At 52.9% G+C, this 14030-nt stretch overlaps 1 pseudogene; it reads right to left on the bottom strand.

Moving 5' to 3' along the window:
• Positions 1 to 2552: 2552 nt before the first annotated feature.
• Positions 2553 to 14030, bottom strand: part of LOC112120887 — a 43588-nt pseudogene continuing 32110 nt past the window's right edge.

The following is a 14030-nucleotide window of genomic DNA, read 5'->3' as shown; positions in this document are numbered from 1 at the left end:
GATTTCTCTGCTAAGCCAAGCTGGTCGCCTGCCATATTTGCTATTCTTTCTGCACATCAGGATGGTTTGTTCCTGTGCCCTCAATAAGGTTTCTTTAAAATACAGCCAGCTCCCCTGGACTCCTTGCCCTCTCATATTAGCCTCCCAGGGGATCCTGCCCATCAGTTCCTGGAGGGAGTCAAAGTCTGCTTTTCTGAAGTCCAGGATCCGTAACCAGTTCCTTACCCACCTTTCAATTCTCATATCAGTCCCCATCTTCTCCAATTGAACTAATAATTTCCCATGTGGAACTGTATCAAATGCCTCACTGAAATCCAGGGAGATTAGATCTCCTGCATTTCCTTTGTCTAAAAAAATCAGTTATTGTCTCAAAGAAAGAGATCAGGTTGGTCTGGCACGATCCGCTTTTTGTAAAACCGTCTTGTATTTTATCCCGGTTACCATTAACCTCTGTGTCCTTAACTGCTTTCTCTCTCAAACTTTGTTCCAAGTCCTGGTGTACAATTGAGGTCAAACTAACAGGCTGGTAGTTTCTCTGATCACTTCCCTCCTCACCACCCCTTTCTTAAAAATAGGTACTGTACTATATTAGCAATTCCCTAGTCGTAGAGTATGACGCTGTGTTCACGAATTCATTAAAAAGGTTTGCTGTCAGGTTTGCAATTTCACGTGCCAGTGCATTTAATATTCTTGGATGGAGAAGAAGGAAGAGGTCTAGGAGACCAGAACATCTTTACGCTATAACACAGTGTTGCACTCAAACAGCAAATGGGCTGATCCTGGCTTTGGGCCAGCATTTCAATGGGGTATTGGTTTTCATAGCCATTTGTCCCCATAACGAGTGGCCCTGGTGGGGATACTGGGAAACTGGAGTGTCTAAAGGAATTGCTTGTGTGATTTGTTGTTAGCCAGTGGGGTGAGACCGAAGTCTTCTCTGTTTGGCTGGTTTGGTTTGCCTTAGAGGTGGAAAAACCCCAGCCTTGGGCTGTAACTGCCCTGCTTTAAGCAATTTGTCCTGAGTTGGCACTCTCATTTGGGTCCCACCAGAACCAGCATCGTTACACCCAGTAAAAGAAAAAAGGTTCTTCCGATCCCAAAGGACCAAGCCCCAGACCCAGGTCAATATACAAGTCAGATCTTACCCAAAAATCACGCTGTTGCCAGTCCTTTAGAATCTAAAATCTAACGGTTTATTCATAAAAGGAAAAAGATATAGATGAGAGCTAGAATTGGTTAAATGGAATCAATTACATACAGTAATGGCACAGTTCTTGGTTCAGGCTTGTAGCAGTGATGGAATAAGCTGCAGGTTCAAATCAAGTCTCTGGAGTCCATCCACAGCTGGGATGGGTCATTCAGTCCTTTTTTCAGAGCTTCAGTTTGTAGCAAAGTCCCTCCAGAGGCAAGAATCAAGATTGAAGACAAGATGGAGGAGATGCAACAGCCTTTCATAGTCTCTGCCCATGGAAGGACAACTTTTGTTTTTCTGTGGAAAATCACAGCAGCAAGATGGAGTCTGGAGTCACCTGTCCAAGCATGGTGGGCAAGTCACATGTCCAAGCATGACTCAGTTTGCAGGCCGACACCATTGTTTACCTGTTAGTTTGAATGTTCCGAGGAAAGCTCAGATGTGGATTGGCGTCTCCCAAAGTCCATTGTCAGTTAAATGTTTTTTGATTGGGCACTTCCTGAGAATAGTCCTTTCTCAAGAAGCTGATCAAATGCTTCACTGAGGCTACTTAGAATCAAAACACATTGAGATACAAGTACATAGCCAATATTCATAACTTCAACTACAAAAAGGATACACACATACTGTGACGAACTGGGACTGTTCTTAATGTGGTCTTTGAATGCTGAGTGGGGAGTGTTGGCTGGGAAGGTTGCAGGGGAGTGTGGATAGGATGGTCTGCATTGCGGGATGGGAGACTGGCCGTGAGGGAGAATATCTGAGCATGTAACATGAGAACCCAGGAAGGGGTTAGAGGCCAGGTGACACCTTTGCCCAGGAAACTGAACAAAGGCTGGGGAGGGAGTTTCAGAGCTGGCTGGTGGAAGGGCTGGGAGGCAGACGGGGCTCTGACCCCCAAGGGGGCTGTGGAGCCCTAGGACCCCAAGATGGACCTATCTGAGGGGGTCCTGTTGTCTGTGCCTGCAAGACCTGTCTTGGACTGTGTTCCTGTCATCTAAATAAACCTTCTGCTTTACTGGCTGGCTGAGTCATGGTGAATCGCAGGAAGCCGGGGGTGCGGGGCCTTGTGTCCCCCCACACTCCGTGACACATATAGACAGCATAATCATACCAGCAAACCATAACCTTTCCATAGACACCTTACACAACAACCTTTGTACAATATTTGCTGCAAATATATAACAGTGGTTGCAACAATGATCTATATGGTCACAGGTTGTCAGTAACATCACATCCCAATAGACAGAATCAGCCATTCAGAATGCAACCAGGCTGTGGTTTATTCTTCCCGGGACCAGATCGAAGTGATAGCATAGCCAGTGGCTGCAGGGGGCCCATCCCTGGGCCTCGCCGGTCAGGCTCAGATGGATGTGCTGTTCTCAATTTGGTGGGGATCCAGGTAGTGGTAGGGGATGGGCAGGGACTTGTTCCTCTCTTGGATCTCCTTGGAGATCTGGCCCAGGCGCCCCTGGAAGGCTGCCATCAGCCACTTGGGCTCCTCCTCCATGAAGTGCTCGTCGGGGTTTGTGCCCAGGGATCTCTGCAAGGGAACGGGAGAGCGGTGAGGGACAGCACGGAAGGGCTCCATCACCCAGGGCTGAGATGCAGCCACCTCTGGGGCAGGGCAGTGGTTACACATGGATCCCTCAGATGCCCTGGAGCATGGGGCAGGTGTTTAACAGCTGTGTAGCAACTCTGGGAAGAGTTCAGGCCAGGGAGGGAAGGAGAATCCTGTGGCCGGTTGAAACAACACAGTGGAATTTATGGGTGTTTGAATGGAATCCCCCAAAGTGCAGCTGGGCCGGGACACCTGGGTTCATGCCCCGGCTCATGTGAGACATCAGCAGGTCCTTTATTGTTACCACAATGGGCGGGGGGGGGGGGGAGAACACAACTGAACAGCTCATTAAAGAGACATCCCCAGCTGCAGCCCAGTGCCTCCCAGTGCAACCCTGGGGCCAGCCCTGCTTGCCAGGGGAGAGGGCCCTCTGCTGAGCCCCTGCCCTGCTCCCTGCCCCACAGCACCCCCTAGCGATGCCGTAGGGCTAGCCCTGCCTGCCAGGGGAGAGTGCCCCCTGCTGCCCCCACCCTGGTGCCTGCCCCACAGCACCCCCTAGCTTCCATGTCTTCACCAAATCCACCGGCTCACAGCAGAGGACCCAAAGGGTGAGGACGATGTGGCTGGTGCTGTTGACCTCCGGGATGGTGTCCAGGTAGCTCTCCAGGGAGGTGGTGCCCTTGGCCTGGGGTGGGGGGTTCCTCATGGTGGCCGGGAAGTTGGGCATCCAGGCACCAAGGTCGTACTGCGGCCCAGAAAGACCCCCACAGTTAGAGCATCTGGGGACTGGCCTAGCCCAGCTGGGGATCCCCCCCGGCCCAGCCAGGGATCCCCTCCTCACCCCACCCAGGGAGCACCAGCATAGGGAAGGTCTGGCTCAGCCAAGAGACTGGGCACCTGGGGCTTGGTCAAAGTCTCACCCATGGGCAACAGTTAGGAAAGTCAAGGTGGGGGTCGGGGGTGCTGAGCACAAGCAGTGGTCTTGGGGGGCTGGAGCAGGGTCCTGATGTGTCCGGGGTCTCACTGGGGTTGGGTGCCTGGTGGGGGATTGGCTGCTAGAGCAGGATCCTGGGGATTGAGGTGTCAGTGGGGAGGGGTGCAGGGGTTGGGTGTTGGTGGCTGGACCCCAGGGCCCTGTGTGGGGGATGTCGGTGGCTGGACTCCAGGGCCCTGTGTGAGGAATACAGGGTGAGGGTGTCAGTGGCTGGACCCCAGGGCCCCATGTGGAGGGTGCAAGGTGGGGGTGTCGGTGGCTGGACACCAGGGCCCCATGTGGGGGGTGCAGGGTGAGGGTGACAGGGAATGGGGCCCTGAGCACCTACCTGCCCATTGTTGAGGGCGGTGTGCCGGGCCGAGCAGCAGTAGATCCACATGGTCAGGTACTTGATGAGCTCGGGGATGCTCTGCAGGGACGAGGGGAAGCCTGTGGGATGGAGAATGGGCATGACTGACCCGGCCTGGCTGTGGCCCCCTCTGTGGCCTTGGGGCTGGGACCACTTGAGCCAGGTTTGATGCCTCCCTCTGCAGGATCCTCCCCCAGGGAGTCATTCCCCTGCTCCAGGCTTCAGCTCCACCACACACCAGCTCCCCGCCCTGCCCGTTCCCACGGCGCGGATGTTCCCAGTCACCCCATGGCCCCATCCCATCACCATGACCCAGGCCACCCTGTCCCTGTGGGGTCGGAGATCTTGCTCCCCATCCAGGGGTCGTGACCCCTGCCTGTAGGGCCACTTGATATGAGCTGGGGTCTGCCCCAATTGATTCCAATGGAGAAATGCCCATTGACTCCAGCCAGGATCTGGCTGGTAGTCATTCGGCCTCCTGAGACATGCAGTCCGGACATGTCTCCCAGCCACCCCTGCATGGAGCCGGGTGACTGGTGGCTGCAGAGCTCTGGGTTCACATGGCCCCTACTGGACTCCTCGTTCCCCAGGAAGCCTTCATGGAAGATCTCATCTGCCCAGGCCTGCAGCTCACTGTCGGCCAGGACATGGACGTCGCTGTGATAATAGTGTCTGACGATGCCGGAGATGACACATCTCTGCTGTTTCCAGCTTCATCTTGGTGGGTCATCGCTCCCCAGTGTGCCAGCATCAGTCAGCCAGCGACTGCAAACAGCCCAATGGTACCACGTATGCTTGCCTGTACCTAGTGTTCCCTCCACTTCACCCTTTCCTAGCTGTGGTAGCATGGCCTGATGGCTAAGCCTCTAGCCTGACCTCCAAGTGATCCTGGATCTTGTCTACGGCAGAGTTGAACTTTTCATTTCAAATTGGACTTGCTCTTGTGGAAGTTAACACGTTAAACAAGCGTTGCCATTGACACAAAATGTCTTGGCTTGACTGAAATCAAGTGTTTCCATTCACCCCCAATGAGACCTTTTCCTGGAATTTGGTTTTGAGCAAAATTCCCAAAAGTTTGACTTTTCCTCTCCCTTTTTCTGTATTTACAAGTTTTTATTCATTTTTCCCAAAGCCAACCAATCAGCCACACAAAGTAAGCAACGGGGGTTAGGATAAAGGCAGGAGATGGGGTGTGACATATTTATCTTCAGTGTCTACATTGATCATAGACCTCTAATAAGTCATCCCAAATTGCTTTGAATTTTTCATGCATTCCCTTTCTCCAGAATGCCAGCCATTCGTTAGCTGTGTGATCAGCCAGATCACCAATCCAAGCATCAATATTTTGTGGTGGTTGACTTTTCCATTGTGGTAGGGTTAATTTTTTAGTGCACAAATCTGCCCAGTGGCACCATGCTACCTTGTTACCAGGGAACCTCCAGGTATTAAGAATAGAATCTGTGATACACTGTACCTCAAAATAGCTCCCTGTAAAACCCATATGCGTCATTCATATGTAGTTGTGATATTTCATACAAAGCCTGTCATGTAAGATATAAGAAAGGTCATGATCTGCTGAAACCACTTATTCTTTCCAAATATGTGTATCATTAGTGTGTATGGAGTTATGAGATTTTGCTGTGTGGTTGTTATTGAAATATGCTATAAATTTGCTAGTGACATACAAAGAACTTTCCCTCACCCCACCCAGGAGGGTGTTCACAGACCATTAATAAACAGGGGAATTGTAATCAAGTGATTTACACTTCAATGAGGGCTGCCCAAGCACCACACAATGGGGACTGCTCCACTCTCTGACTCAGTTGCACAAGACCCACCAGGGGGATTGCTCAAGCCAGTGACTCAGCAAAGCCCACCAGGACATGTCTGGGCAAGTCTCTTCTAGGCACATGGACTGAGGGTATAAAATAAGGGACAGTGGCATCATTCCTTGGCCTCTCTCCTCCCTCACCTACGCTGGAAGCAACAAGAATGTGGAGAAGATGAAAACTTAAACTGAGGAGACTGGTCCCAGGCTTCAGGGAGAAGCCTGTGTATTAAGAAGTGTAACATCCAGTGGGATGAGAAAATTGATTGATCTAAATGTGCCTAGTGTAATAAAGTTTAAGATTCAGACAGTGTGCTTACCTTTTATTTTCTTTGGTAACTGTCTCTAACCTCTTATGCCTAGCATGTATAATCATTAAAAAGTCTAGATCTTTCTTTGTAGTTAATAAACCTGTTTTATATTTTACCTAAAACAACTTGGTTTGGTTGAAGTGCTCAGGAAATCTCAGCTCAGATACAAAGACTGGTGCATGTCCTCTCCACATTGAGGGAGAGGCGGACTGGGTAGTAAACTGAAACTGGCCAGGCTTCTGACCAGGGCAAGATGGTATAGTTCTGGTGTGCAAGGCTGGCGAGAATTGGCTGGTGCCCTTCTCTGTGTGATTCACGAGTGGCTCAGGGAGCATTCATGCAATCTAGCTGGGTGTGTGTCTTTGAAAAAGTGCTTTTGGGGAATTCCATTTTTTTTAAACCCAGAATTGTTTACGTGGCAGGAAAGCCATTTTTCCAAGCAACTCTGAGACGGTGGGAATTTTTCACATCCCATCTGCTTCTTTGCGACCCTCTGCCCCAGCTCCTGCTCCTTACCTCTCAATGGCTGACCAGAACTTCAGCCCATCATTCCTGTAGTAGTAATTGGGGGATGCAGTCAACCCCGCGCTCTTGGATGTCATCAGGGAAGCAGAGAGAGGCATAAGTCAGGCTGGACATGCCCTTGGCCATCAGCTCCTTGGTCCCCTCAAGTCCCAAGCCTATGCCCTGGGAAGGGACTAGAGAAAGAGCCTTCAACCTCTGAGCCACCAGGCTGGGGGGCAGGTTAGAATGAAATACTGCTGAGTTCTATTTCAGGGCAATCCAACGACAGACAATACACCCTGTGACAAATGTACCTCCCCAATATTTCACTTTGTGTTGTACCCCAAAAATGATTGATCACTCGCAACCCCCGGTGTTTGTCCAACCAGTTCTTAGAAACCTCCAATGTTGGAGATTCCAAAACTCCTATGCTTCCTCCAAAGTTAACTATCTTCAGAGAGAGAAAGCTTTTCCTAATATCTAACTTAAATCTCCCTTGTTGCAGATTAAGCCCATTACTTCTTGTCCTGCCTTCAGCAGGACCAGAGAACAATTGATCACCATCCTCTTTGTAACAGTCCTCAACATATTTGAAGACTACCAGGTCCGTCCCCCGCCTTGGTCATCTTCTCTCAGGACTAAATCTGCCCAGTTTTTTTTTTTAAACCTGGCCTCAGATCAGGGGTTCTAAACCTTTTATCATGTTTGTTGCTCTTTTCCAGAGTCTCTCCAATTTGGTCTCATCTTTCCTAAAGTGTGACACCCCTCCCACCCCCCATTCTCCAGTTGAGGTCTCACCAGGGCCAGATAATGACCTCCTGGGTTTTACACACAACACTTCCATTAATACAGTCTAGAATGATATTAGCCATTTTCCCAGCTGCATAGCATTGTTGTCTTATATTCCATTGTTGTTTTATATTCAACTGTAACTCCCAGATTCTTTTGAGCAGTACAACCTCCTAGCAGCCAGTTATGTCCCACTGTGCAGGCGGGCATTGGATTTTTCCTTCCTCAATGGCGCACTTTGCACTTGTCTTCATTGAATTTCAGCTTGTCAATTTCAGCCCAATTTTCTGAGCTGTCATCGTTGCTTTGAATTCTAATCCTGCCCGTTGAAGTGCTTGCAACCCCTCCTGGCTTGGTGTCAGCATAAATTTTATCAACAAACTCTCCACTCCATTATCCAAGTCATTCATGACAATATTGAATTGTGCCGAACCAGGCCTGACCTCTTGTGGGACCCTCACTAGATTCGCTCTCCCTATTTGACAGCGGAGCATTGAGAATCACTCTTGGCACCTAGTCTTTCAACCACCCATAGTAATTCCATCCAGCCCAAATTTCCCTCGTTTGCACGTGGGATGAGTCAAAAGATTAAAATCACAATATATCACCTAAAAAGTTCCTAACTGTCAGGGTGGTTAAACACTGGAATAAACTGCCTAGGGAGGTTGTGGAATCTCCATCTCTGGAGATATTTAAGAGTAGGTTAGATAAATGTCTATCAGGGATGGTCTAGACAGTATTTGGTCCTGCCATAAGGGCAGGGGAGTGGACTCGACCTCTTGAGGTCCCTTCCAGTCCTAGAATCTATGAATCACATCTACTGCTTCTCCCCAGCCAATAGGCGAGCAACGCTATCCAAGAAGGAAATTAGGTTGGTTTGGCATGGGTTGTTCTTGACAAATCCATGCGGGCCATTCCTTCTAACCCTATGATCCTCTAGGTACATATTGATTGTTTAATAATTTGTTCCAGTATCTTCCAGTTAGACTGACTGGTTTATAATTCCCTGGGTCCTCTTTATTCTTCTTTTCAAAGACAGATGCTGTGTTTGCCCTTCTCCCACCCTCTGGGACCTCACCCTTCCTCGAAGTTAATTGCTAACAGTACCGAGGAGCTGAAAGCAGAGGCTGCATCCGCAGAGCCGTACAGTGCAAACACCAGGACTAACTGAGATGGAGGCTGGCCTGAAGGATTTGCTCTCCAGGAGGTTCCCGATGCGGTTTTCATGGTGAGACAATCCGGAAAGAGAGCTTCAGGGGTTCCAGTTGAGGACAGTACCTCAGGTGACAGTACGTGGCTCTGGGAGGGGAGTGGTGTTTAGTGGTTAGAGAAGAAAGGACTGGGAGCCAGGACTCCTGGGTTGTCTCCCTGGCTCTGGGACGGGAGTGGGGAGCTAGTGGTTAGAGCAGGAGGAGCTGGGGGCCAGGACTCCTGGGTTCTCTCCCCAGCTCTGAGAGGGGAGCAGGGTCCACTACCCCGACCATGGCATCCTCTCACCCTTTCGATGATCCCTCCATGTCCGAGTAGCTGGGTCCTGGCCAGGATGTTGATGTGCAGCATGTAGCGGATGTGGGGCAGCAGCAGCTGGGGGGGAAGAGACACAGGGGTGGGTGAGGGCAAGCAGGCAGCTACCCCCCACCCCCGCATGTATCCAGGAAGGGGCAAGGACCAGGACCCGGACCTGGCCCCTCCAAGACGCCAGCCGCAACTCCTTCTTCCCTGTCATCCAGGAGATGCTGGACCACGATGGGTAGAATGTGGCCAGCGTGGGGCATGCCCAGCTTGGATGCCTGGCACACGCACCCCGCCAGGCACACACACATGTGGCTGGGCACAGCTGGATGCTGGCAGTGGGGCCCATCTGGCATGCTAATCTGGGCACAGCTAGCTCGGGGGGGGAGGCCCGGCCCCTCTCTCACCTTGAAGAGTGGGTGGCACATGGGCAGCTGGCGCAGGGTGGCCAGGGTGAAGGCCTCATCGATCAAGTGGGTGAGCAGCAGGTGACTGACAGCCGCGTGCACCAGGAACTCAGCGTTGCGCACTCAGGTCTTGGCCAGGATCCAGTCCCACTTGCAGTCACTGGGCAGGATGATGGGGCTGTCGGGGCCTGGGCACTAGCCGAGCTGCGGGAGGCAAGGGAGAGACACAGGAGGGCTGGGGGGATGGATTGGCACAAACCAGGTATGTGAATCCTGCTGTTTCCCCCAGGGGAGCCCAGGGGCTGGGACCTGGCTGCCAGGATGAGGGGACATGATGGTGCAGCAAATCCAGTGTTAGAAAGAGGAGACACACAGCTGGGGTGTGTGTACACACATGACTGTGCACACGCATGCACACACAGAAGGGTGTGGGGGGGATTAGGGAGCCAGGACCCCTGGGTTCTCTCCCTGGACTGGTCCTTTAGATGGCAATTCCCAGCCCCGGGACTGTGTGGGGGTCCCTCCGGGCAGCATGTGGGGGCACCAGGGGCTGTTACCTGGATGGCCACAGGGATGAACTCCCCAGAGGGCTGCAGATACAGCAGGCAGAGGGACGCAGCAATGTACTGCTGGTAGCCATTGATCATGTTGGCCCGGATGCCCTCCAGGATTTTATAGTCAGCAAGGAAGATGTTCCCCTTCTATAGAATACCAGGGTTGGAAGTGACCTCAGGAGGTATCTAGTCCAGCCCCTGCTCAAAGCAGGACCAATCCCCAGACAGATTTTTACTTCAGATCTCTAAATGACCCCCTCAGGGATTGAACTCAAAACCCTGGGTTCAGCAGGCCAATGCTCAAACCACTGAGCTATCCCTCCCCCCCAAGGCACAGGGAGAGCAGAGTGCAGGGGCTGGCGGGGGCCAGTGCATCTGGGGGTGCAGAGCGGGGACCCACAGCAGTGCCCTCTCACAGCACTGCGAGGTTCCCTGCAGCAGTGCCTCTCCCAGCACTGTGAGCTTCCTCACAGCAGTGCCCTGGGACTAGCCCCTGGTGCCAAGTGGACAGTGCAAGCGCAACCACTGGCTGTGGAGTTGGGCCCACTGGACACCTCTGACACATGGCTGCTCATGCTATGCTGGGGAGGGAGCCGGAGCGAGAGCTCAGACCGTGGCCAAATCCCCCCAGGGGTATCCCCAGCACCCCACTTACCTCCAGCTCGTCCTGCAGGCTGGTGCTGTCCCCCAGGGAGGAGGCCACCATGGCCGGCGTGACAGGGAAGTTGCAGGGGAGCTCCGTGCAGCGCTGGATCACCACCGGGTGGACCCCATTCAGGAACTGGGACCTAAAGAACGTGTCCTCTCACCAGTGTGTCCGCACGTACTCTGGGGGGACATGAACAGGGCAGCTGCGGGGTTAATGCACCGGGCCGGGACTCAGGGGAGCTGGGTTCGAGTACTGCCCCAGGCGCCTGGGGCAGCTTGTGGTGTCTCTCGGGGCCACAGCCTCCCCCCGCTGGATAACAGGGCTAACAGTCCAGCATGATGAGGGCTCAATCTCAGTGGGGGTCTGGGCAGCACCTGAGACAAGGGGGTCCCTGAATGGGGGGGGGTCTGGGAAGTGCCTGCCACAAGGGGTCCTGGAGCACGGTGGGGGTGGGTGGGCAGTGCCTGGCACAAGCAGCGTTGGGGTGTCTAGGCGCTTGGGTCACACCCATCCCAATCACCCTGCTCTGTGCGTGGGGGCTCCCGTGGGCCTAGGCAAGCGGGGCTTGGAGTGGGGGTTCACCCACCTGTGATTGGGGTCTTGTTGAAGTAGAAAAGCTTGTTGATGTCGTCCAGCTTCGCCCAGGAGTTGGTGCAGTTCAGGAAACCCTTCAGCTGCAGCTCCACCTTCCTGGGGGGCAGAGAGACATGTCAGAGCCTCTCGGGGAAGGGGGGGGCTTGGGATGGAGATGGCCCTTTCTCCCCCTGAGAATAACAAATAGGCCCCCCTTTCTGTCCCCCAGAGAAGGGTCAGAATTAAGGTTATGGAAGGCTCTAGGCTACATGGTCGGGTTTGGGCTAGGGAAGGACTATAGGGCATAGGCAGAGTGAAAGAAAGAGTATGGTATATGGGTTAGGGTAGGATTAGGGAAAGAGAGAGTACAGGGTTAGGATTAGGGTTAGGGTTAAGTCTCTGGGAATGACCTGGGCTATGGGGGCCGGCAGTCACACATTGTCCCCATGCTCGAGGAAGGGGGAGGTCTTGTTGAAGGGTTAGGGTTACTGTGTAGGGTTAAAAGCAACAGAGTCCTGTGGCACCTTTAAGACTAACAGATGTATTGGAGCATAAGCTTTCGTGGGTGAATGCCCACTTCGTCGGATGCATGTAATGGAAATTACCAGGGGCAGGTATATGTTATGTGTAGGGTTAGTGTATAGAGTTAGGGTTAATGTATAGGGTTGTGTATAGGGTTATGAATAATGTACAGGCTTAGGGTTACTATATTGTGTTTTGTATAGGGATATGGTTAGTGTAGGGTTGTGTATTGGGTTAGGGTTACTGTATAGAGTTCTGTATAGGGGTATGGTTAGTGTCTAGGGTTAGGATTACTGTGTAGGGTTGTGATATAGGGTTATGGTTAGTGTATATCATTACGTTACTGTACAGGGTTACAGTTACTGTACAGGGCTGTGTATAGGATTACTGTACAGGGTTGTGTATAGGGCTAGGGTTACTGTACAGGGTTAGGGTTAATGTACAGGGTTGTGTACAGGGTTAGGGTTAGTTTCTAAGGGCAGGTCTAGCGGCAGGTGCTGGGAACAGGTCTGGGCTGTTGGGAAGCAGAACTCATGTGTTCACCCCACGCAGCAGGATGTTGGTGCTCTTGGTGAAGGAGTACATGCTGTTACAGTCCAGTTCACTAATGTTGTCCACGTCCAGGCACCGGGGTAGTCCAGGGGCGAACTCCTTCCAACTGGGCAGGGAGAGACCACAGGGAATGTTAGCCCAGGCCTGCTGCTGCCCCGACATTCCCTCACCTGCAGTCCCGGGCTGACCTGTCCTGCAGTTCCTACCACCCCCTCCATTCCCAGGACCCCGCACAGCCCTGAGCCTGGGGTGCTCCCCGAACCCCCACCGGGCTCTCACTCACCCATAGCACTTGCAACGGTGCTTCAGCTCAGCCTGCCGCTGCTCCTGCAGCAATAGGGAATCGGCATCATTCCAAACCATCTGGCCTGGGGGAGAGACAGAACGTGAGAGACAGAGGTGTATGGGGATAGATAGATAGGCCGACCGACTGAGGGGGGTATTATGGGGATGGATAGAGAGAGGTGGTGTGTACGGGGATGGCTGGATAGCTAGAGGGGCGTGGAAGGGGATGAATAGACAGAGGGTGTGCATGGGGATGGATACATAGAAGGGGTGTAAGGGGACAGATAGATAGAAGGATGTGTATGTGGACGGCTGGACAGAAGGGTGTGTACAAGGATGGAGAGATAGACGAGCTCTGTGGGGATGTATAGATAGATGCAGTATGCAGGGATGGATAGATAGAAGGGGTATATGGGGAAGGATATATAGAGGGGTGAGTATGGGGATGGCTAGATAGAGCGGTGTATGGCGATGGGTGGATACCTAGAGGGGTCTGGAATGGGATGGCTAGACAGAGCGGTGTGTACGGGATGGATAGATAGAAGGGGTCTATGGAGATGGATAGATAGAGCGAGTTTATGGGGATGGATGGATAGACAGAGGGGATCGATAGATAGAGCAGGTGTATGGAGATGGATAGTGTAGCGGTCCGGACTCACCCCTGCGGCACCCCCTACTGGTTGCTTCGGGGAATCAGCTCGTCCAGCGTCTGGAGCGCCCTCTGCAGCCCAGTGATCCGCCTTGTCCTCTGCTGGCCCCCGTGTCCCTCCCAGGACCCGGTGCCCCCATTACTGGGATGCTGCCCCCTGGCAGTACCCCACAGATCTGGGTTTCCCCTTCCTGGGGAACCCCCACCCACTATCCCCAGCTTGCCTCAGCACCAGGCCACTGCCAGTCACCATCTAGCCCCCGCGCCCTGGGGCAGACTGCAGTATAGGCCACTCATCACTGGCAAGGGGGGTTTGGACCTGCTGCCTTGGACTAGTCCTGGGCTGCCCTCTGCAACCCCCAGTACCCCTTGACCTAATACTAGGCTGCAGCCTGGGGCTATCCAGGCTGGAGCTCCCCAGCTCCTCAGCCTATCCCCAGCCCTGCTCCACTCAGGTACCCTGTCTCTAGGTCACTACAGTCAGACCCTTCTCCCTCTGAAGGCAAAGAGAGACTCTTTAGCTTCTGGCTTACAGCCTTTTTATATAGGGCCAGCTGAGGCCTGATTGGGGTGTGGCCCAGCTGCAGCTGCTTCCCCAATCAGCCTTGTAGCTTTTCCTTTGACCCAGCCTTCTCCCAGGGCTGTTCCAAACCCCTCAGGGCAGGAGTGGGTGTCCACCCTGCTACAGAGCGTGCTCAGTGTCCTCTGTGGCTGCCTTGCTGGCTGGAGCTCTCCCTTCTCCACTCCACCTGCCTTGCTGGCTGGAGCTCCTTCTCCCTTACTCCCTGGACTGCTGCTGGCT

The sequence above is a fragment of the Terrapene carolina genome, unplaced genomic scaffold, assembly GCF_002925995.2.
Source record: "Terrapene carolina triunguis isolate 2854851 unplaced genomic scaffold, T_m_triunguis-2.0 Scaffold751, whole genome shotgun sequence".
In the NCBI taxonomy this organism is placed as follows: domain Eukaryota; kingdom Metazoa; phylum Chordata; order Testudines; family Emydidae; genus Terrapene; species Terrapene triunguis.
This window is presented reverse-complemented; position numbering and strand designations above follow the sequence as displayed.